This window comes from Ceratotherium simum, chromosome X (assembly GCF_057802395.1).
Source record: "Ceratotherium simum simum isolate JZ-2026a chromosome X, ASM5780239v1, whole genome shotgun sequence".
In the NCBI taxonomy this organism is placed as follows: domain Eukaryota; kingdom Metazoa; phylum Chordata; class Mammalia; order Perissodactyla; family Rhinocerotidae; genus Ceratotherium; species Ceratotherium simum.
This window is the reverse complement of record NC_141940.1, coordinates 21437913-21457396: the sequence shown is the minus strand read 5'-3', so window position 1 is coordinate 21457396 and position 19484 is coordinate 21437913. Positions and strand designations below refer to the sequence as shown.

Here is a 19484-nt window from a genome sequence, read left to right as displayed (position 1 = left end):
GGGGTGGGGAGGGGGGAAGGAGGGAACAGAAACACTGACCAGAGACTAATTAAATTCATTAGTGGGTTTTTTAGAAGCTGGGGTAATCTGTGACTCGGCACCAACAGGATATTAAGTCAGATAACTTTTATTGAAGGGACAGTGTTCTTTGTCAAGGCCCCTGCCAGCGCGTGTCCTAGAAACTGATGTGGAGGCTCCTTGCTCAGATCTGGGACTCCCCCAGGTGGGAGGGGCCGTGCTGGGTCCACTGCCTGCTTGGGTCTGGGTGCCCCTTCCACATGCCCCCTTCCCCCACTGGTGACTTCCCAGGCCAGCAAAAGCAAAGGGCATTCGAGTGTTCCCTGCACAGAGGAAAGGGGACAAGAAAGGATGAGGTGGAAAGACAGCCTATCTGGCCATGGGCAGCCAGGGAGGGCAGCTTCAGCTCAGATGTTGCCACGAGCTCCCGGGGTTCCTCCTTGCCCCTCACCCACACTGCTGAAAGCCTCTGCTTGACTCAGCAACCCGGGATATCTACTTTGAAAGGGACCTGAAAGATCTTCGAATCTATCCCTCCTGTCATCCAACTGTAGACACCAAGTCCCCAAGGGAGGAGACGTGACTTGCTCAAGGTCACACAGCTAGTCACTGTGATTCCCAGGTGATCCTTCTTCCTCCCCACCTCACTGTCTCTCGGCATCCTCAACAAAGCCGACCCTTTCCTCTGGTGCATACCGACAGCAGCCAAACACCCAGGGCTGGCAAATAACAATGAGGTCACACATGTGCAGAACACATTGAACTTTCGCAGCAACTCCCCCACCTCCGTGCCTTTGTTCACACTGTCCCCTAGGCCTGATATGCCCTTCCCCAATTTCTTCAGCTCCAATTCCCACACGGCATTCAAGATCTGAAGCAAATGTCACTTCCTTTCCAAAGCCTTACCTGCTTCCCCCCACCTGGTATATTCTCTCCTCCTCCTCCTCACCCCCTAGCTTGACTTCTTAGACTAAAGCAGGGGTCGGCAAACTATGGCCCATGTGCCAAATTCAGCCCGCCGTCTCTTTTTGTACGGCCCGTGAGCTAAGAATGGTTTTTACATTTATAAATGATTGAGGAAAAAATCAAAAGAAGAATAACAGTTCATACCACGTGAGAATTAGATGAAGTTCAAATTTCAGTGTCCACAAATAAAGTTTTATTGGAACGCAGCTATGCTTATTCGTTTACAGGTTGTCTGGGGCTGCTTTTGCATTGTAAGGTGAGTTGTGGTGACAGAGTTCATGTGGGCCGCAAAGCCTAAAATATTTACTGTCTGGTCCTTTGCAGGAAAGGTTTGCTGACTCCTGGACTAAAGGCTTCACTCCCCTTCAGTGTGAATAGATTCATCAAGTTTATTTCTGAGAAGAATGTCACAGAGCACTCGGAGGTGCCTGGAGGGAGGTGTGGAACACTAACTACAAACTCAGCAGATTTTCATCAGAAAAAAAGTTCTGGCCCTGGCTCTGCCCCCAGTGTGACCTTCAGCAAGTCACTTCTGCTCTGTGGGCCTCAGTTTCCTCAGCTGCACAATGCGGGGTCAGACTGGATGATCTAAGGCCCTTTCTAGCCCTCTGATTTAGAGAGTCAGCAATCTGTTGTATTGCCAACTCACACTTTTGAGCAGGCACAGTCCTGATCATTTTCTCTCAGAACAAGAGCTTACAGAAGGTTCCCCTGCCCAGCTGTGGTTTTCTGCTGCCACTGTGGGTCCCCCCGCTCCATACTCACCTGCCCTGCCCCAGCCTTCCCTTCTGCTGACCTGTCTTCCCTTCTCTCTGAATCCCTCTCCCCACAAAGTGAAGATGGCCTCCTCTGAGACAGTCATCCCCTCCAACCTGGGGAGCCACGAGCCTCCATTTTTGTGGGGGTGGTGGCAGAGAAAGAAGCGCTCTCAGCTCTCCCCAGCCTCCCAGGGCCCACAGCAGACAGGCAGTCAAGCAGGAGACAGGGCCGGCTCTCACCACACCCCTGCTCTGCCAGAGGAAACAGCCCCTCTCTGCCACTTCCTGTCCCAGGGGTTTCAGCAGTTTCCCCTTCAGGGCCTGCTGGCCCTCCCAGCCCCGCCCCTGCCCCATACAGGTCAGAGAGTGCAGAGAGGGGAGGGGCCTGCGGGCGAGTGGGGAGGATCTCTCATAGGAAGGCTGAGGAGACAGCTGTCTACACAAGGGGATGCCCAGCCCCTCCTCTGCCAGCCTCGTTGGGCTAGGGGAGTGAGGACCTGGGAGGAAGCTGGGGCTCTCTACACAAGCCCTCTCCTGTTAGCAGATGAGTAGAAGTGAGTTCATTACCTTACCTAGCTATCACCTTGGGGGGGCAGATGAGCCTGGCCTTAGAGGATTGAGTAAAAGACTGGACTAGTAATGCTGAGGTCAGTGTTCACCTGGGCTGAGGACCAGCCCTGGGTGGCTTCAGATGGACGGATGGGTTGAAGTAAGAGAGCCTGGGGAAGGCAGGCCGACAATGGGGGTTAATTCAAAGGGGCAGGTGACACCAAAATCAATGGCCCTTCATAATCTTGTCCCTAGCGCCAATGGACAGAGACAACAATAGAGAGAAAAGTATTACATTACATGTGGGTCAAGGGTAGCAACATTTTCTGGGTGATGGAACAGGAAGCTATCACATTCCATAGCCACTGCTGATTTGGTGTGGTGACTTCCACTTGTAAATACCTCCCAGTCGCCCTTCCAAGGTGGGGCTCCTAGCAGTGGGGCCGCGTGCCTGTGAGGGAGCCTGCAGGCAGGTGAGCAGCTCTGCCAGGCCCTCCCGAGGCAGTGGGTCAGAGGAGCAGTAGCAGCCCGAGACCCCGGACTTCTGCCCAGTTACCAGTTCTCCTGAGGACAGAAGTAGAAGTACATGATGATGATTCTAGAAGCCTTGATGCCTGGGATGGGGGCCTAGCAGTGGATACCCATAGTCACCTTGATCCCCCTGTGGTAATATTGTTCTATGAGGTTCAATTGCAGTGAGAGAAGCTAAGGGGACCCCTAGAAATGATGGTTTTGGGTGGACCAACAAAAAATGAATGGGAAGAGGGTTGATACCCCTCTTGGCTCTGAGAGGTCATCCTCTTGCGCCTTTGGCCAAGAGCCCTGGCCAGCCAGGCCTCCTGTTAAGAGGGCAGAGTCCCGTTTTCCCCTCTCTCCTCTCCCTCCACGTCCCTCAGGGCTAATAGGACCCAGTGCCTCAGTGATAGGGCCCCATGGCCCCTGAAGGGAATGCCTGCTCCACACGAGCCTCCTTCTCCACCCCTGCAAGTTGGAGTAAATGCTGCTTCACAGCTGGTATAGGGAACGCCAAGGAAGCCTCAGACACAACATCTGGATGTGCACCTGGGCTCCTGCCAGCCCCTCCCTACATCTGCAGCGCAAACTCAGGGCCAGGGTTTGGTTACAAGCCCAACTCAAAGCTGGTGGCACGTGTTTGGAAAGCACATCTAGACAGGGCGGAGGGGGTGGAAGCACGGGAGATCAGTGCCAGCTCGGGACAAGCGCTCACAGGGTTGGCACTGATCAGAGCTAGTGCTGGGCCCGAGATGGCGGGTGTGGCCACTGTGGCCTCGGCCATGGGCCTGGTGTGGGAGGGGCAGAGGGGCGTGGATACTTGTTTAAATGTGGACAAGATTTTCTTTTGTGCCCTCTGATATCACTTCAAGTTGTTCCCTCTGCTTCTGGGGAAGGGGGCCAAACAGTAAAAATTACAGGGTGACGGGGCGGAGCATGGGGAAGGTGGCAGGGGTTTACATTTATTGGGTACGAGCTGTGGGGCTGGTGTCATGCCAGGCACTTCATGTAGACTATCTCCTTTAAATCTTACAACATCCCTGCAAAGTAGCTCGTCAGTGGCAGAGCTAGGGTTTGAACCCGGGTTCATTTCCAACTACTACGCTTTTCGAACTTTGTTTTCAATGAAATATCTTTTGGTAATAATTGTTTTAATAGTTTCATTTTAAAAACAACAGAAGTGAGGCTCAGAAAAGATTAGGTAACACGACCAAGGTCACACCGCCCATCAAGAATTGAGGCGGAACTCTAACCCAGGCCTGTGTGACCTGGAGCTCAAAGTCCCTGCTGGTGACCATCAGCCCGGATCCCTAGCTCGGGGCATGCTCACAACACCCAACTTTGAAGGCTCAGAGCCTCTATGATGCCCCTTCAACAAAAACTTCCCAGGCCTGTGTCCCATCCCCCTCAGGGCCTCAATCTCAACCAAAGCTCCATCTGATAAGCGAATCCTAACTTCCTGGGCCAATTTTGCACCAAAATGGTGACAAGCTGAAACCCTGTGGCCACTGTGGAGGAAGGGTATTGTGGAATAGGAGGCTTGCAGCTCTGTTGATAAAGGAGGCTGACTCTATTCCGTACCTCAAGGGCCTACTGTTTCCAGAGAGTTCCTGGCTCCAGACCTGGAGTGGCCATGGCATGGTCCCTGCCCCATGAATATACACTTACTCTCGCCTTACACATAATGTAAGTCTGGGTTCTTATCTCAGGGTGTTGGTTCACATGTTTATTCAAATATTTATGGAAAGTCAGTCCTGAGCACCTCATAAGTGCCAGGCCTGTGGCCAGGGGCTTATCACTGGGCCCACCCTAGTCTTCTCTGTGGTAGTCTCTTCATATCTAAGCTCCCGGTAAGATGGGTTAGCCCATCCGCCTAAACAATATTGCTGAGTTTTTTTTCCCCAAAACACTTCTATAGCAAATGTCTCTTGAAAACTGACACCCAGAGGTTGGGGGGAAACGGGGAGTAACTGCTAATGGGTATAGAGATTCTTTATGGAGTAATGAAATTATTCTATAATGGATTATGGTGATAGAGCTAAAACTCGGTGAGTATACTACAAGCTACTGAATTGTACACTTTAACTGGGTGAATTTTATGGTATTGAATTCTATCTAATAAAGCTGTTATTTAAAAAAAAAAATACCAGGCCCAGAGAGGGGCAGCAGGTCACTCAAGGCCACATGATGGAGTGGCTCAAGCCAGACTCCAGGTGTTCTGATTTATGACTCTGAGGCTCTTTCCCCCTAGCAGCCTCCCCATAACCCTAAGCAAGAATAACTGCTGACGTTCAGTGCGTGTGCAAGCACGGCCGGCCCTACGCGTGATGGTTGGCGGCTGGACCTAAAGCAACAGCATGGGCAGTGGAAAATGCTCTAGACCAGGGGCTTTACTTTAGATCTGCCGTGAGCGTGGCCAGATCCCTGCCCCTCTCTGCATCCCAGTGGCCCCGTCTGTAAAGTGAACTGGATGAGTCTGGTGAGCCCTTGCGAAAGGCCCCCCGGCTCTGACCTTCTGAGGTTCTCATTATAAAGCACTGCAAGATGGGATACAATGGAGTGGCAGACACGTGGTTCTTCTAGGAGTGCTACAGGAGGCCTTGGACACAATGAGGTGTTCCAATCGATGCTTCTCACAGATAGTGATGACTAGGACTTTCCCGTGAGAGCCAAATTCTCTCAGACAATTCCACTGCTGAGTTTCTCCATGGGGGTAGCGTGGTTCTGATTTCCCCACCAGCAGTGCTAGGTGGTAGAATAACCCATAATAGAGACCCATTGATCATGTCCTTTGGAGATGTCAGGAACCAGGTTCTTGGCCTGGCGCCCAGGCAGCCCCACCTTGTGCTAAGCTTGCCTCCGTGGTGGAGGGAGTGATCACTGATGGCCACTCGTCTAGCCCCCACTGGACAGGATGTTTCCACATCAAGCCCCACTTCCTGCAGCTAGGCCTGGGCTCCGGTTCCCCCCTTCTCCTGCCATCTGGTCGCCTGCCCTCTGCCCCCTCCCCTCGCTGGGTGTTTACAGGCTGCCTTATCAGCCTGGGGAATCTGGGCCTCACCCAGCCGGCTGCCCCGCCCTGCCCAGCCCAGACAGCCTGCCCAGGGCCCTACCTCTGTGGTTTCGTCACTACAGGCACTCACTCACTCGCAGTCTGGAGCCCCCTCCAACCCCTGGCAGGCAGGGGCTGTGGATGAAGGCTTGCTGCCTGAATATTCATAGTGCTTTACCCACCTTGCCCAAGCTGGGGGAGGGCATGCGTTCTTTGTTCTTTATTTATTGTCATCTTCTTTGTTCTTTATTTATTGTCATCGTCTCTATCTGCAAGCTATGGGGACAGGAATGAGGCGCTAGGGCTGCTAAGGAGGCTAACTTTGGCCTGGAGCGCCTCGATGGCTCTTCTGTTCTCAGCCACCAAGAGAGGAGTGGGGCAGCACGAGGCTGGAAGGCTCTGAGAGTACAGGCAGGTTTTTTATTTTTTAACTGAAGAGTACTGTAAACACTCCAAGCTAAATGTGGGGGGGTATGAGGGGCTGCAGGCTGAGTGTGGTAGAGGAGGGAAGGCTGGGGAATCTGTGCACACAGCCTCGGCCAATCCACGCCCAGACTTCAGAGCCTCATGGGTACCACACTGTCTCCATCCCACCCTGGGATCTGCTCACCCACCCAAAGTCTGGGATGAGGCCAGAACTAACCACCGAGCAAGTCCAACGGCTTTCCTCCTGAACAGAAGGGCTTAGATTTTTCCATCGAATGAGTTTGAATCAAGGAGGGGGACAGGGATGGGGACAGCAGGCAAATGAACATGCTGCAGGTGATGGATTTCCCTTCCAGCACCTTGGGCTAAGATCCTGAAAGTTCAAGTTCTGACCTGTCCATAGGCAGGTCCCACACGGATAGTGCCTGCTTGCTAAAGCTGACCAAGCCCCAGAGCAGGAATCAAAGCCACAGTCCAAAACCTGGCTCATCTTCCAGGGGCTTCCATTTTGTTCACTGATAAATCAATTAAAATATATTTAGGCAGTAGATTGCAACATTCACATTTAAGATAAAATGCCATACTTCAAAGAAATTTTGTGACAATATATACTTCTAAGTCTCTAGCTTATAATTCAATAGTTTGGGGCGCTTGGGTGGGAAAGTTTGGAAAAACTCTGCTCAGGCAATTTTGCCATTAATGGGCTATGTAACCACAGGCATGCCGTGTCACGTGGCTCTCGCAGCCTCAGGCCTCCTGCCCCCCTCTCCACTATAGAGCTCATGCTACCCAGAGCTCCTCACAAGCTTACTGACCCTAGTAGCAGTCAGAGATCTGAAGGCCACTATCCCATCTCCCCAGGAATGACTTCGCCACCACTCAGAAAAATAGTAAAGCATTTAGTGTTAACACGTTAATGGGTGATATTGGGTTAATGTGTCACCCCTCTCCTTAACACATTTTCATTTTGAAAGGCTTATCTGAGCTACTCTGCTTTAACCTAAGGAGTGGCTCCGGGCAATAGTAGGGCAGATCAGTGGGTAGGTGAGCCAGGGGTGTTTCTCCCTTCTGTCACACTATTAGCCATGGAGCAAGCTGGCCTTCACCATCTACTCCCCACGCCTGTGGTCTCTGTTAGGAAGCTGTATGGAATGGATGTGAAAGCCTCTGAAAAGCTAGCAACTAGGCCTGGTGCAGCAGAAAGCCCACTTGACTGGGTGTGAGGAAGATTAAGTTCCAGTCACGGCCCTGCCTCTGCCTAGCTCCTCCCTCAGCCTTTGAGCTGAGGCCAACTCCTACTCCAGGGCACACATTTAGATCTATGGCTGTGGCCACACCAGCCATACTCAGGCAGAGCTTTACAGTCCACACTCATCTGCTTGGTTTCCAAAGGTCCTTTACAGTCTGACCCCACCCTACCTACTCAGCCTTGTTTCCCATGATTTCTCAACTCAAGCCTGGGCTTCAAGCCCAGTGGTCTCCTCATGGTCCCCTGAGGGAACATTCCAGGCTCATTCACGGAATTTCTCAGGCCTGCCATGCCCTTGCTGCTTTGTTTTGATTAATCAAATAATGCCCATCCAGCAAGGTCCCAACCAAGTTCCCCAAACCCATGGAGCTGGTTACACCCCGATAACTAGAGTCCAGATGGAGCCCTCTTCTCTAAAATCCCATAGCCCTTAAATTCGACCAAAAGATCTCTTAATCCCACACAGTCTTGAATTGCTCTTTAATTATTTCATGTGTATGTCTTGCTTCCCCAACAGGCATTAAAATCCATGGGATCAAGGCCTATTTCATCTTCTTCTGACTCTAATACAGGTCTGGACATTCACGAGTTAAGTCCATGTAAATTCTCAGCCTGAGTGAGATCTCTAGAAAAGAGACTGGGGTCTTGATAGAACTGAGGGCTACAGTCTAGGGGTGGGGATAGGGATAGAGTTGGGGGGCAAAGGTCTCCAGGCTCAAACATTACTTGTCCTCTCTTACTCCAGGCCTCTGTTAGGGGAAACACATATAAGCTAGAGTCATTTATTCCAAGCAGCATCAAGAAGGCGGTTGATGATCAATCAGGTCATCATCAAAGCATTCTCTCTTTGTATAAAAACCACAGTGTTTCCACCCTAGGAATATTGGGTGCTGGTCTGATCACTGGACCCTCGGTAAAGACTTCATGATGCTGGATCAGTTCTAAGAGCTAAAATGATTCAAGAGAATGAGGTGTACTGAGGAGAATGAGGATAACTATATGAGGACACACTTTTATTTTTAAGAGGCCTTTTGTTGTCTAGACAGATAAGGTTAAAAAGGGATATGATTGGCATCTATAAAATGAGATATGGAGCAGATAATCATGGACACATGCAACAAAAATGGGTTATAGATGAAGGGAAAATAACAAATATTCCTATTTTGTAAATGCATAGTAAAGTTAAGGAAGTCTTTGGCTGAAGAATATCAATGAAAAGATTAAGCATCTTCTAAAATGACAGTAACATCAAGGTCATCCATGATGATAAAGATCACAAAAGCACAGCCAAACATATCTGTTATAACAATTAATGTAAATAGGATAAATTCAAATATTAAAAGAAAATGATACAGGGCCGGCTCCGTGGCTTAGCGGTTAAGTGTGCGCGCTCTGATGCTGGCGGCCCGGGTTCGGATCCCGGGAGCGCCCCGAGGCACCACTTCTCCGTCCAACGTGAGGCCGAGTCCCACGTACAGCAACTAGAAGGATGTGAACCTATGACATACAACTATCTACTGGGGCTTTGGGGGGAAAAAACTGAATAAATAAAATCTTTAAAAAAAATAAAAAAAAAAAAAAAAGAAAATGATATTGACAATCTGAGTCTAAAATTCATATGGAATTGCAAAGGACTTAAAATAGGCAAAACCAACTTTGAAAAAGAACCAAGTTGGAGGGCTAACACTACGTGATTTCAAGAATCATTATAAAGCTACAGTAATCAAAACAATTGGCTGGGCCGGCCCTGTGGCTTAGTGGTTAAGTGCGCACGCTTCGCTGCTGGCGGCCCGGGTTCGGATCCTGGGCGCGCACCGATGCATCGCTTCTTCGGCCATGCTGAGGCCGCATCCCACATACAGCAACTAGAAGGATGTGCAGCTATGACATACAACTATCTACTGGGGCTTTGGGGGAAAAATAAATAAGTAAAATTAAAAAAATGGTATTGGCGTAAAGATAAACAAATAGATCAATCAATGGAACCCAATATAGAGTCCAGAAATAAGCCCACAGATATAAAGACAACTGCGGTAAACTAATGATAGCTTTTTCAATAAATGGTGTTGGAATAATTGGATATCCATATGTAAAAAGAAAAAGAAATGAATTTGGATTCACACCTCTCACCACACAGAAAAAATTAACTTGAAATGGATCAAAGACCAAAATGTAAAACCTAAAACTATAAAACTTCTAAAAGAAAACATAAGACAAAATATTTGTGACCTAGGGCTAGGCAAAGAGTTCTTAGATACAACACTAAAAGCAGATCCATAAAAGTAAAAACTGATTAGTTGGATTTCATTGAAATTAAAAACTTCTCTTCAAAAGACACTGTAAAGAGAATGAAAAGACAAGCCACAGACTCAGAGAAAATCTTTGCAAAGCATGTATCTGATAAAGGTCTTGTGTCCAGAACAGATAAAGAACTCTGAAAACTCAACTACAAGAAAACAAGTCAATTTAAAAATCAGCAAAAGATTTGAATAGACATCTCACCAAAGAAGATATATAGGTGACAAAAAAGTACATGAAAAGCTGTTCAACATCATCAGTCATTAGAGAAATATAAATTAAAACCACAATGAAATAACACTGCATACCTATTAGGATGACTAAAATTAAAAAGACTGCCCACACCAAGTGTTAGCGAGGATTTGAAGCAACTGGAACTCTCAGACACTGCTGGTGGGAATGTAAAATGGTACAACCACTTTGGAAAACAGTTGAACAGTTTCTTAAAAAGTTGAACTTAAACTGCTGTGTGATCCAGCCATTCCACTCCTAGGTATCTAGCCAAGAGAAAAGGACATATATAGCCGTAGAAAGATTTGTACACAGATGTTCATAGCAGCTATGTTTGTAATAGCCAAAAACTGGAAGAAAACCCCACCAAATGTCCATCAACTGATGGATAGATAAACAACGTATGGTATATCCATACAATGGAATGCTACTTAGCAACAAAAAGGAATGAAATACTGATGTATATAATAACATGGATGGATCTTAAAATAAATATGCTGAATGAAAGAAGCCATACAAAAAGAGAGCACAGGCTATATGATTCCATTTATAAAAAGCTCTAGAGGGCCGGCCCTGTGGCTTAGCAGTTGGGTGCGCGCACTCTGCTGCTGGCGGCCCAGGTTCAGATCCCGGGCACGCACCGTCGCACCGCTTCTCCGGCCATGCTGAGGCCGCGTCCCACATACAGCAACTAGAAGGATGGGCAGCTATGACATACAACTATCTACTGGGGCTTTGGGGGAAAATAAATAAATAAATAAAATTTAAAAAAAAAAGCTCTAGAAAATGCAAACTATTACAATGAGTAGTAAATAAGCCCTAGAGCCCAAATGCACAGTACAGTGAATACAGGCATACCTCGTTTTATTGCTCTTTGCTTTATTGTGATTCACAGATACCGTGTTCTTTACAAGACCCTCCATCAGCAAAAAGATTATGACTTGCTAAAGGCTCAGATGAAGGTTAGCATTTTTAGCAATACAGGATTTTTAAATTACAGTATATACATTGTTTTTTAAGACATAGTGCTGTTGCACACTTAATAGACTACAGTATAGTGTAAACGTAACTTTTAGACGCACTGGGAAACCAAAAATTCATGTGACTCGCTTTTTTGCGATATTTGCTTTATTGCGATGGTCTGGAATCAAACCCACAATATCTCCGAGGTACGCCTGTATAGACAACAATATTGTATAATAATTATCAAGCTTGCTAAGAGACTAGAACTTAATTATTCCAATCATTAAAAAAAGGATAATTACGTAACATGATAGAGGTGCTAATTATCACTACGATGGCAACCATATTACAATATACAGTTATCTGTCGCTTAACAACGAGGATATGTTCTGAAAAATGCATCGTTAGGCAATTCCGTCATTGTGCAAACATCATAGAGTGTACTGAAGGGGAACAAAATTTGCTACCCCAAAATGTGTCTCTTCAACATGAGGATTATTTTAGGCTGATTGTTTTTAAGAAACAAAAGACTCAGAAAGTTTTTCTCCTTACCTCCCCCTTAACCACCTAGAAGAATTCAGATTACAAAACGTGTCTCAGGAAGCGAACTATCACCTCAGCATCACATGAACTAGGTGGTAGACAGGGAGGAACCTAGAAAACCCTGTTTGTTGGGCTCCCCTCTGTGTTCTTCTGTTTCTTTGTGGCAGAACACTTGTTTTCTAAACCTTGGCTCCTTTTCACCAACGTGTGAATCGCCTTCCTTCCCTTTGAAGTTCCTGACTCTCCCATCCCCAACATCTTTTGCCTTTAGCTGAGGATAGTATTTAATATGAAGGCTTTGGCCGTTTGGGTGAGTTACTCAGTTTTCCTGGGTTTCTCCCCTGTATACATGTTATTAAACTTTTGTTTGTTTTTCTCCTGTTAATCTGTCTCACATGAATTTAATTCCTAGACCAGCCAGGAGAACCTAGAAGAGAAGAGGAAAATTTCTTCCTTCCCTACTGTACTTACACAAACCTAGATGGTATAGCCTATCACACACCTAGGCTATATGGTACTAATCTTATGGGACCACCGTCATATATGCTGTCTGTCACTGACTGAAACATCATTATGCGGCACATGACTATATAAATGTATCAAATTAACATGTTGTACACCTTAAATTTACACAACGATATATGTCAAATATATTTCAATATAAAAGAGAAAATGCATCATACTAACTGACAGTGACAGAAAGCAGATAAGTGGTTGCTCAGGATGAGAAGGAAGGATAGCGAAAATGCACAAGGAAACTTTCAGGGGTGATGGTTTCACAAGTACATACATATGTCAAATATTATCAAATTGTACACTTTAATTATGTGCAGTTTTTTGTATGTCAATATTACCTCAATAAAGGTGTTAAATGAAGAGAAAGAAAAAGGTCCACAGATTGGATAAAATAATAACAGCAGCAGCAAACACTTAGTATGTAATTTTCCTAAGTGATAATATTACTATGCAATAGCAGTAAAGACAAAAGAAACAATAACACTCATGCTCTCCTAGAAAACCCATTCCTTGGTGCCACCAGTAGAGACAAATTCTGAACCTTGGGACTTACTGTGCGCTGACTCTAATTGGTTTGTGTTGTTTACCTTTTGCTCACTCCTATGCCAATGTTACTGTCCCATGTAGCCTGGAATGCCCCTATAGCATAGCCAATGTGCTCTCTCACCTCGTTTGAAAGGCCATCTACCCTCTCACCTCCAGGAAGCCTTACTAAGCTGAGGATGGAGGAGAATGATCTTCCTCTAGATAAGCCCTTGGACCCCACATCACCCAATCTACAACCTTAAGTGCTGTAGGCTGATTGGCACTTCAGCTCCTGCCCACTGTGGGGCGAAGGGCATGTGTATTACCACAGCTCTAGAATTGGGCTTAGATCCTTCAGAGCAGGAGGCTGGGCCTGTTGTGTGTTTTTTTAGGATCAGCATGGCGCCAAGAAAGTGGTCACCTAATGAGATAGGTGTTTTCTGTGCATGGATTCTCACAGAATCAGAAGAGCTGAACCAGTCTCTCTTATCCTCTGGGGGCATTATGAGAAAAAGACAGATTATCTCCTAAATCTTTGTCTAAGTACCTCCTTGTTATCAGGTCATCAGGAATTTGGGGAGGTTAAGACTAATTGCCCACTCTCCCATCCCGCAAGGCCTAGCAGTTCTAACCTGAGGAGTGGGGACCAAGGGTCTGAGTGAATCGGCTCAGGGGTGGTCCAAGGGTGGTCCAGTTTATTCTGGGCCTCCTGCCCCTGCGGGTGGCCACAGGCTCCTCAAGCAAACACAATGCATTTGATAGCAGATGGAACCTCCATGTTACTTTCTGGGAGGCCTTTGAAGTGGGAATTGCCCCCAGGCCCCAGGGAACTCTTATTGGCAAAGGAAGTGCCCCAGCCCCAACCCAAGGTCTCTGGGCATTGGCCCAGAAGGGACCCATCATCTGTTCTAGCAAAAGGAGGGAGAAAGTGAGCAGTGGTTGACCAGTCAGCTCGCCTTGCAGAACTCTACACTCAGTATGGTAATAACAACAAATTGATGGCTGCTAAATACTTGCTAGGGGTGGAATATGAAGCCCTCTCTCAATGGGACTAACTTACTCTTATTCCTGCAGCGAATGATACTCAGGATGAAAGAGGTGAAGAGAGAAAGACGGCAATGTTAATAAAAATATTAAAGACTTGAGTTTCACTCTTCACTACAGCACTGTCTGCCACTCAGAAAGACTTTATATATCACACACACACACACCTTCTTCCACATCCCCACCTTATCCTGTGTGATGGCAGTTAACAAAAAGTTAGCAGAAAGATCTGGAAAATCTCCCTCTTGGTTTTAGGAATGGGTATGGCGTGCCCTGCCAACACTGCCAGAGAAGCGGTTGATCCATGGAGCGTGGCAATGTCAAGAGTGTGCGAAGGGGAAGTGATAACAACAACAACAATAATAATAGCCACAGGAACAATAACAGCTAACGCTTATTGGGTGGTTACTAATGTGCCAGGCACCATGCTGAGTGCTTCACATGCATTATCTCATTTAAGCCTCACTCCACCCCTGTGAGGTAGGCACTGAGACCCAGAGTGGTTAAGTTACTAGCGCATAGTCACAGTAAGTGGTACGTCTGGGATATGAATGCAGAGAGCCTGTGCTCTTCCCCACCGCCCCCCACCCCCTGACAATACGCTTCTTCAGAAGGATATTGGGTTAGACTGGAAGAAGAAAGGAAGCTTCAGGAAGGGCAGGTGGACTGAGAAGCAGAAGTGCCAGCACTGGGACAAGAAAATGATCCATGGAGAAGGTGGGAACCTAAGGCAAAGCTTGCACAATGCTGGCAAGTGTCTTAACCTCTTGATTCTTCTTGATCTGTCTGAGAAATGTTCCAGCACTTTCCCTTGCAGATCTTCAGGCATGAAACACCCTTCTGTGCTGCCTGACCCTCCTCCTCACCCTGGGAGCAGACTGGGGTCTCTTTGCTGAGAAACTCACCTTAGGACACAACTTCCCAGCCAAGAAGTCAGGGCTCTGTGGTGTGTCCCTGTGGTGTTGCAATGTGCTGGGAAGGGGGCAGGGCAAGAGGGCAGTGAGAGGAAAAATGATGTGGGGGGGCATGTGTGGGTTTGGGTGTTTTTACCCAATTAAGCCCAACAAGGGCCAAGTCTCCCTCTACACCAAGCCATGAGAGCCACAAACGCAGCAGAACAAACATATGGCTAGTCCTTGCCCTTGCCCGGGTGGTCTGGGAAAGAAACACGTGGGACTCCCCAGACTCTTTGGTTCCCAGATGGCTGAGAAAATAAAAATCTCTGTCCTCCACCTGAACCTCTGAGCTTCCAGAGAAATCTCAGAACCCAGGGGAAAGGTGGGACCCAACCAGCCCGTGCCTGCCATGAACATCTGTGGCATGTCAGTTTTCCTGTCCCTTTGGTGCCCCCTACCTCTCTTTTCCCCTCTCTCTCCTGCAGGGCCTGTGTGTGTGTGTGTGTGTGTGTGTGTGTGTAGGGGGGGAGTTCAAAATGAAACCCCCTCAGCTTGGGTGGCAGGGAAGCCTGGCCACCCTCTGTGTCTTATCAATACCTGCTAGGCTCCCGGTCCGGGACAGCCACTTTGTGTCTCCTGAAGTGGAAATCGGGGTTTGCACCGAGACACCCACACTCTCTGACCTAGTCTTTTATGTGACATGTATTTGCCAAACAATTGTCCAGGCTTCGAAGGCCAGTCTGTGGCCAGGGAAGAGAGAGAAAGGCGTCTTTTCTCCCTTTTCTGCCTAGCCAAATCTCCCCGGTGCCGCCCCACCCCCCTCAAGGTCTAGCTCAGCCGCGTCCCTCACAAAGCCTTCCCTCCCTCCTCCAGCTGCTGCTGACCTCAGAGCACTGGCCGCCTCTGGCCCCTGCTTCAAGGAGCACAATTAGCACCTGGCCAGCCACTGGCCTGCCTGCTTGTCCTCGTCTCTGATTGTTTCAGTGTCTTAGTCATCTCTCCCCTACCACCTCCTTTGCTTGTCTCCCCCACAGCGCCTAGCACAGGTTGGGCACACAGTAGGTGTTAATAAATGTCTGTTGAATTGAAACTCAGCAGCCCCTATGAGGTCAGAACCCTCATAAGCACCCGAACCAGCAGTTCCTTGGCAACCAGCGCTGGGGCCCCAGCTACAGGGCATTAGCGGCACAGCTGCTATTACAGGCCACGCGAGGCTCAGCGGCCAGAGATTTGCAGGCAGGTTGGTGTTGATGAGAAAAGCCCCTGACCCCTAGGAAAGCGCCCATGGGATTCTGGGTACCTTGGATGAGTTTCCTTCCTCTCCTGCAGAACTAGTTTTCAGTCTGAGAACCACAAAGGGAATAAATTGGCAGTGAAGCCAGAAACCTCTTTGCAGCTTAGAAATCCTGGAGAGATAACCAAGCCCAGGTTGGGGCCAGGCCCAACCTGAGGAGAGAAGGCTGCCCAAGGCCCCTCCCAGCTCAGCAGGGGACCTTTGGGAGGTGCAGAGGGCATGGCAGGCATGGGTCCTGCCACTCCAGGGAGCTATAGGGGTGTTTGTGGGTGGCCCTAAGTAATGCCATCCTGCCCTGGAACCCAACAAATCAGTCCACTGAATGCTTACCACCTGCAGCCCATGCAGGAACAAAGTCTCCCTTTCCCTCTCATTCACCCAAATCCCAGGGAAGGCCTCTGTCCAGGGGCGGGCATACAGACCAGAACCCAGCCAGTGTCCCCAGGCAAAGAGAAGCCTCCAAGTCTGGGGTTCTGGCTCCCCACACTGGCTCAAGGATTCGAGCCTGGCTTTGAATTATGGTTATTTATATAGATGACCCAGCCACTCTCCCTGGCCTGCTCCCACGTTCCCCACCCCGACTCCAGCCTACACCAGAAGGTATACACAATTACAGAAGGTAAGTGTACCTTCTTCACCTCCATATTTTCCTTACTGCCACTTCGCTGATGCCCGGTACTGGGACTGGCTCTCAGCATATGTCTGCTGAATTGAATCTGAGTTTTAGGCACTGCGTTAGACAATATCATAATGCTAGTTCACGCTTACTATGTGTCACACACTGTTCTAATAAGCAGCTTACATGTATTGATGTATTTGATCCTCAGTGCCACATTATGAGGTAGGTCTCATTTGACAGATGAGGAAACTGAGGCATAGAATTGACTGGAACCATACAACTAGTAAATAACAAAGCTGGGATTTAGACAATCTGGCTCTAGGGACTGGAGGTAAAATGAGAAAGTTGGGGGTCAGGGGGTGGCGAGGACCAAGGCCAAGCTTAGGAGTAGATTGCCAGAAAAGCAATCCCCTCAGTCTGCGTCTGGCTGGGCCTCTCAGGGACAAAAGCCCTGAATTTTGCAGGCCAGGGGCATTTTGGACACCCTATCAATCAGGCCCATGACAGAGCACAGCACCCTCATTTTTAGATCCCAATATAGGACAGAGGAGACAGAAGCCACTGTGCCACCACTTAGCACTAGGCAGGGGGAGGGTGGATTTTGGGCCCCCAGCTTGTCCAGGGGTGGGCGCCAGTTCCTGAGCAACCACCGAGCAAACAGTGCAGCAGTGGGAGGAATGCCAGACATAGTTGCAAACAAGCCACTCCTTCGGCTCACAGCTAGAGGCTGGGTGAGGGTGGCAACGTGGAGCCTGCTCAACCGTCCCCCCCTCAAGACATCCCAGGCTTTGAACCCAGCCCCAGAGACAACCACATGCAAGGCAGCCTCTTCCCAACATCGGCCAGGATAGGAAGTCCTCCAGAACAGTTAAGTCCTTCTCTTAACTCGAGATAGCTCCCCGCTAGGCTGTTTCCGCGCTGGGTCCACTGAATTAATGGTTGAGAAAGTGCCTTATAACCGGTAAAACACTGCGTAACTAACTGCAAGGAGGGATTTGCATTCTTGCTGGGCATACGTGTTCCCTGGGCATTTTCAGTGCCAAAGTGTCCTGTCTCCCCAAAGGGGAGAGCTAGATCTGTTCCCTTCACCCCCTCCTAACCTGGGCATTCAGGCCAGGGGTCAGCTCGCAGGGGGTGAGTCCCCGATGGGCGTGCCCACCAGCTGTTGGGGCCAGCAGTAGTGGCTCAGGCCCTGGGGTGGTGACCTCACTTCCGCTCCTACCTCCCCACCTCCCCAGCACTCCTCCCATTTGAGGCCCCACCAGGCCAAAATCGAGAAGTCCAAGGTTAACTGTTCCTCCCCACTTTAAGAGCTAATTAAAATGATTAGCCACAATGAACTGTAAAACATTAACCAGAAGAAGCTGCAGGACCAGACAGGCCTCTATCTCGGGCAGAGGGATGAGGGGCAGGAATCAAACGGCCATCAAATCCCATGGTTAGGGTGTGGTGGTGGTGGGGGCAGCCAGCAAGACTGGCCGAGCTGAGGTGCCAAGGGGTCAGGAGGTGACTCTGGTCAGGAAGGCCATCTCCTGGCATACAGTTGTGAGGAAAGGGCGGCAGAGTTAAGGTGCGGTGGAGGGACCAGAAATTCATATAGCCGCTACCGCCTCAGCAGTCTCCAAAAGCAAGGCGCTGTCGGCAATGGACCTCGCGCTGTGTGGCTGCTGAGTCTCCTTGCCGGCAGCAGAGGGAACAGAGAGGCGGGAGAGCTGGGGAGAGCGGGAACGCGGGAGCGGGAAGGCCGGCTCACACGGAAACACCGGCCCCTGCCAAGAGGTCTCTATTTTGGCGATCCATTTATTCAAGTCATAGGGGTGTGTGTGTGTGTGTTACCCTAAGGTGCCTGGCCCTAGAAACCCTAGGGGTCGCCCGATCAATCTAGCAGCCCCACCGCAGTTCCCGCTCGACTTCTTGCCCTCGGGCACCGAGCTTTTGGGGGCCGCTGTCACGATCGGCCCTGTCACAGAACCCGGGCAGCCCGGGTCGTGAGAAAACTGGCCCTCCGCCCTGACTAGGGAAATCGATTCCGCTTCTAACCCGGGCTCAGGAGCCCGGGTGCCCCAACACACACGCGGTGGGGCGAGGCAAGGGCGGGACTCAACACGCCGCGGCTCTCCCATCCTTCCCTGGGCCCCCAACCCCTACACTCTGGAGCCCCGGGGCCCCGATCCCGCCCTGAGGCAAACTTTTCGAGGTCCGCGAAGGCTCGAAGAACCGGCGCCATCGACGTACCTGAGGCAGAGTGGGCCCGGTCGCCGGGCCAGGGTCGCTCGCCGTGGTCCCCTCCCCGACCCAGGGACCGAGACGCGGGTCCCCAGCCCGGCCAGCCCACCTTCTCCCCTCAGAAGCCGGCCGGGCAATTGGTGCCGGGATCTCGGCGCCGGCGAAAGGAGAAGTGGAAGTTGAGCGCGGCGCCCGGTCGGTCCCCGCGGCCGCCGGGGCCACCGTCCCCCTCCCTGCTTCCCTCCCTCCTTTCCTCCCTGCCCGCCTGCCCCCGCGGCCCCGCGCCCGTGACTCACCTCGGCGCCGGGGCAGGCTGGTCCGGGCGGGCGAGGCGCAGGGCTCTCCCACACGTCGCGCCGCCAATGGCAAGTTGGAGGGCGAGATGCAAATACCAGGTGAGACGGCGGCGGCGCCCCTGATAAAACGACTCCGGGGGGCGGGGTGGAGTGCGGGGGAGCTGAGTGGAAGCCCAGGAGGGCAAGGCCGAGGGAGGGGGCGGCGGGGGCGCCCGGGGAGGGGGCGCAAGCCGGCGGAGACCTGCACTGAGACAGCCGAGCGAAAGGGGAAATTGCACTAGAGACACACACGTCCCCGCAGGCGGCGGCTGGGGCGGGCGCGAAGGAGGCAGGGCGAGAGGGAGGGAAGAGCCGGAGGGAGGGACCGACGGGAGGGACCGCAGGCGGGCGGGGTGGGGGAGGGAGCGAGGGAGGGACGCGGCGTCTTGGTGGAAACAGCGCCCCTCCACCCCCGGCCCGCCGGAGTCGCCAGCACGGCAGGGGGAGCCGTGCCAGGGGCCCG

General features: G+C 50.2%; 1 protein-coding gene across 2 annotated transcripts in view; it reads right to left on the bottom strand.

The window, feature by feature from the left end:
* ELF4 (E74 like ETS transcription factor 4) overlaps positions 1–19275 on the bottom strand; it is a 40375-nt gene extending 21100 nt beyond the window's left edge. The window contains exon 1 of one of the 2 annotated variants that reach the window (XM_004437295.3): positions 18983–19275. The gene's annotated coding sequence lies outside the window, so the exon portion shown is untranslated. Of the gene's footprint in view, positions 1–18695; positions 18909–18982 lie in introns of those variants that run through there. The other variant, XM_087426814.1, reaches the window with a different exon arrangement.
* Between the last annotated feature and the right edge of the window lie 209 nt (positions 19276–19484).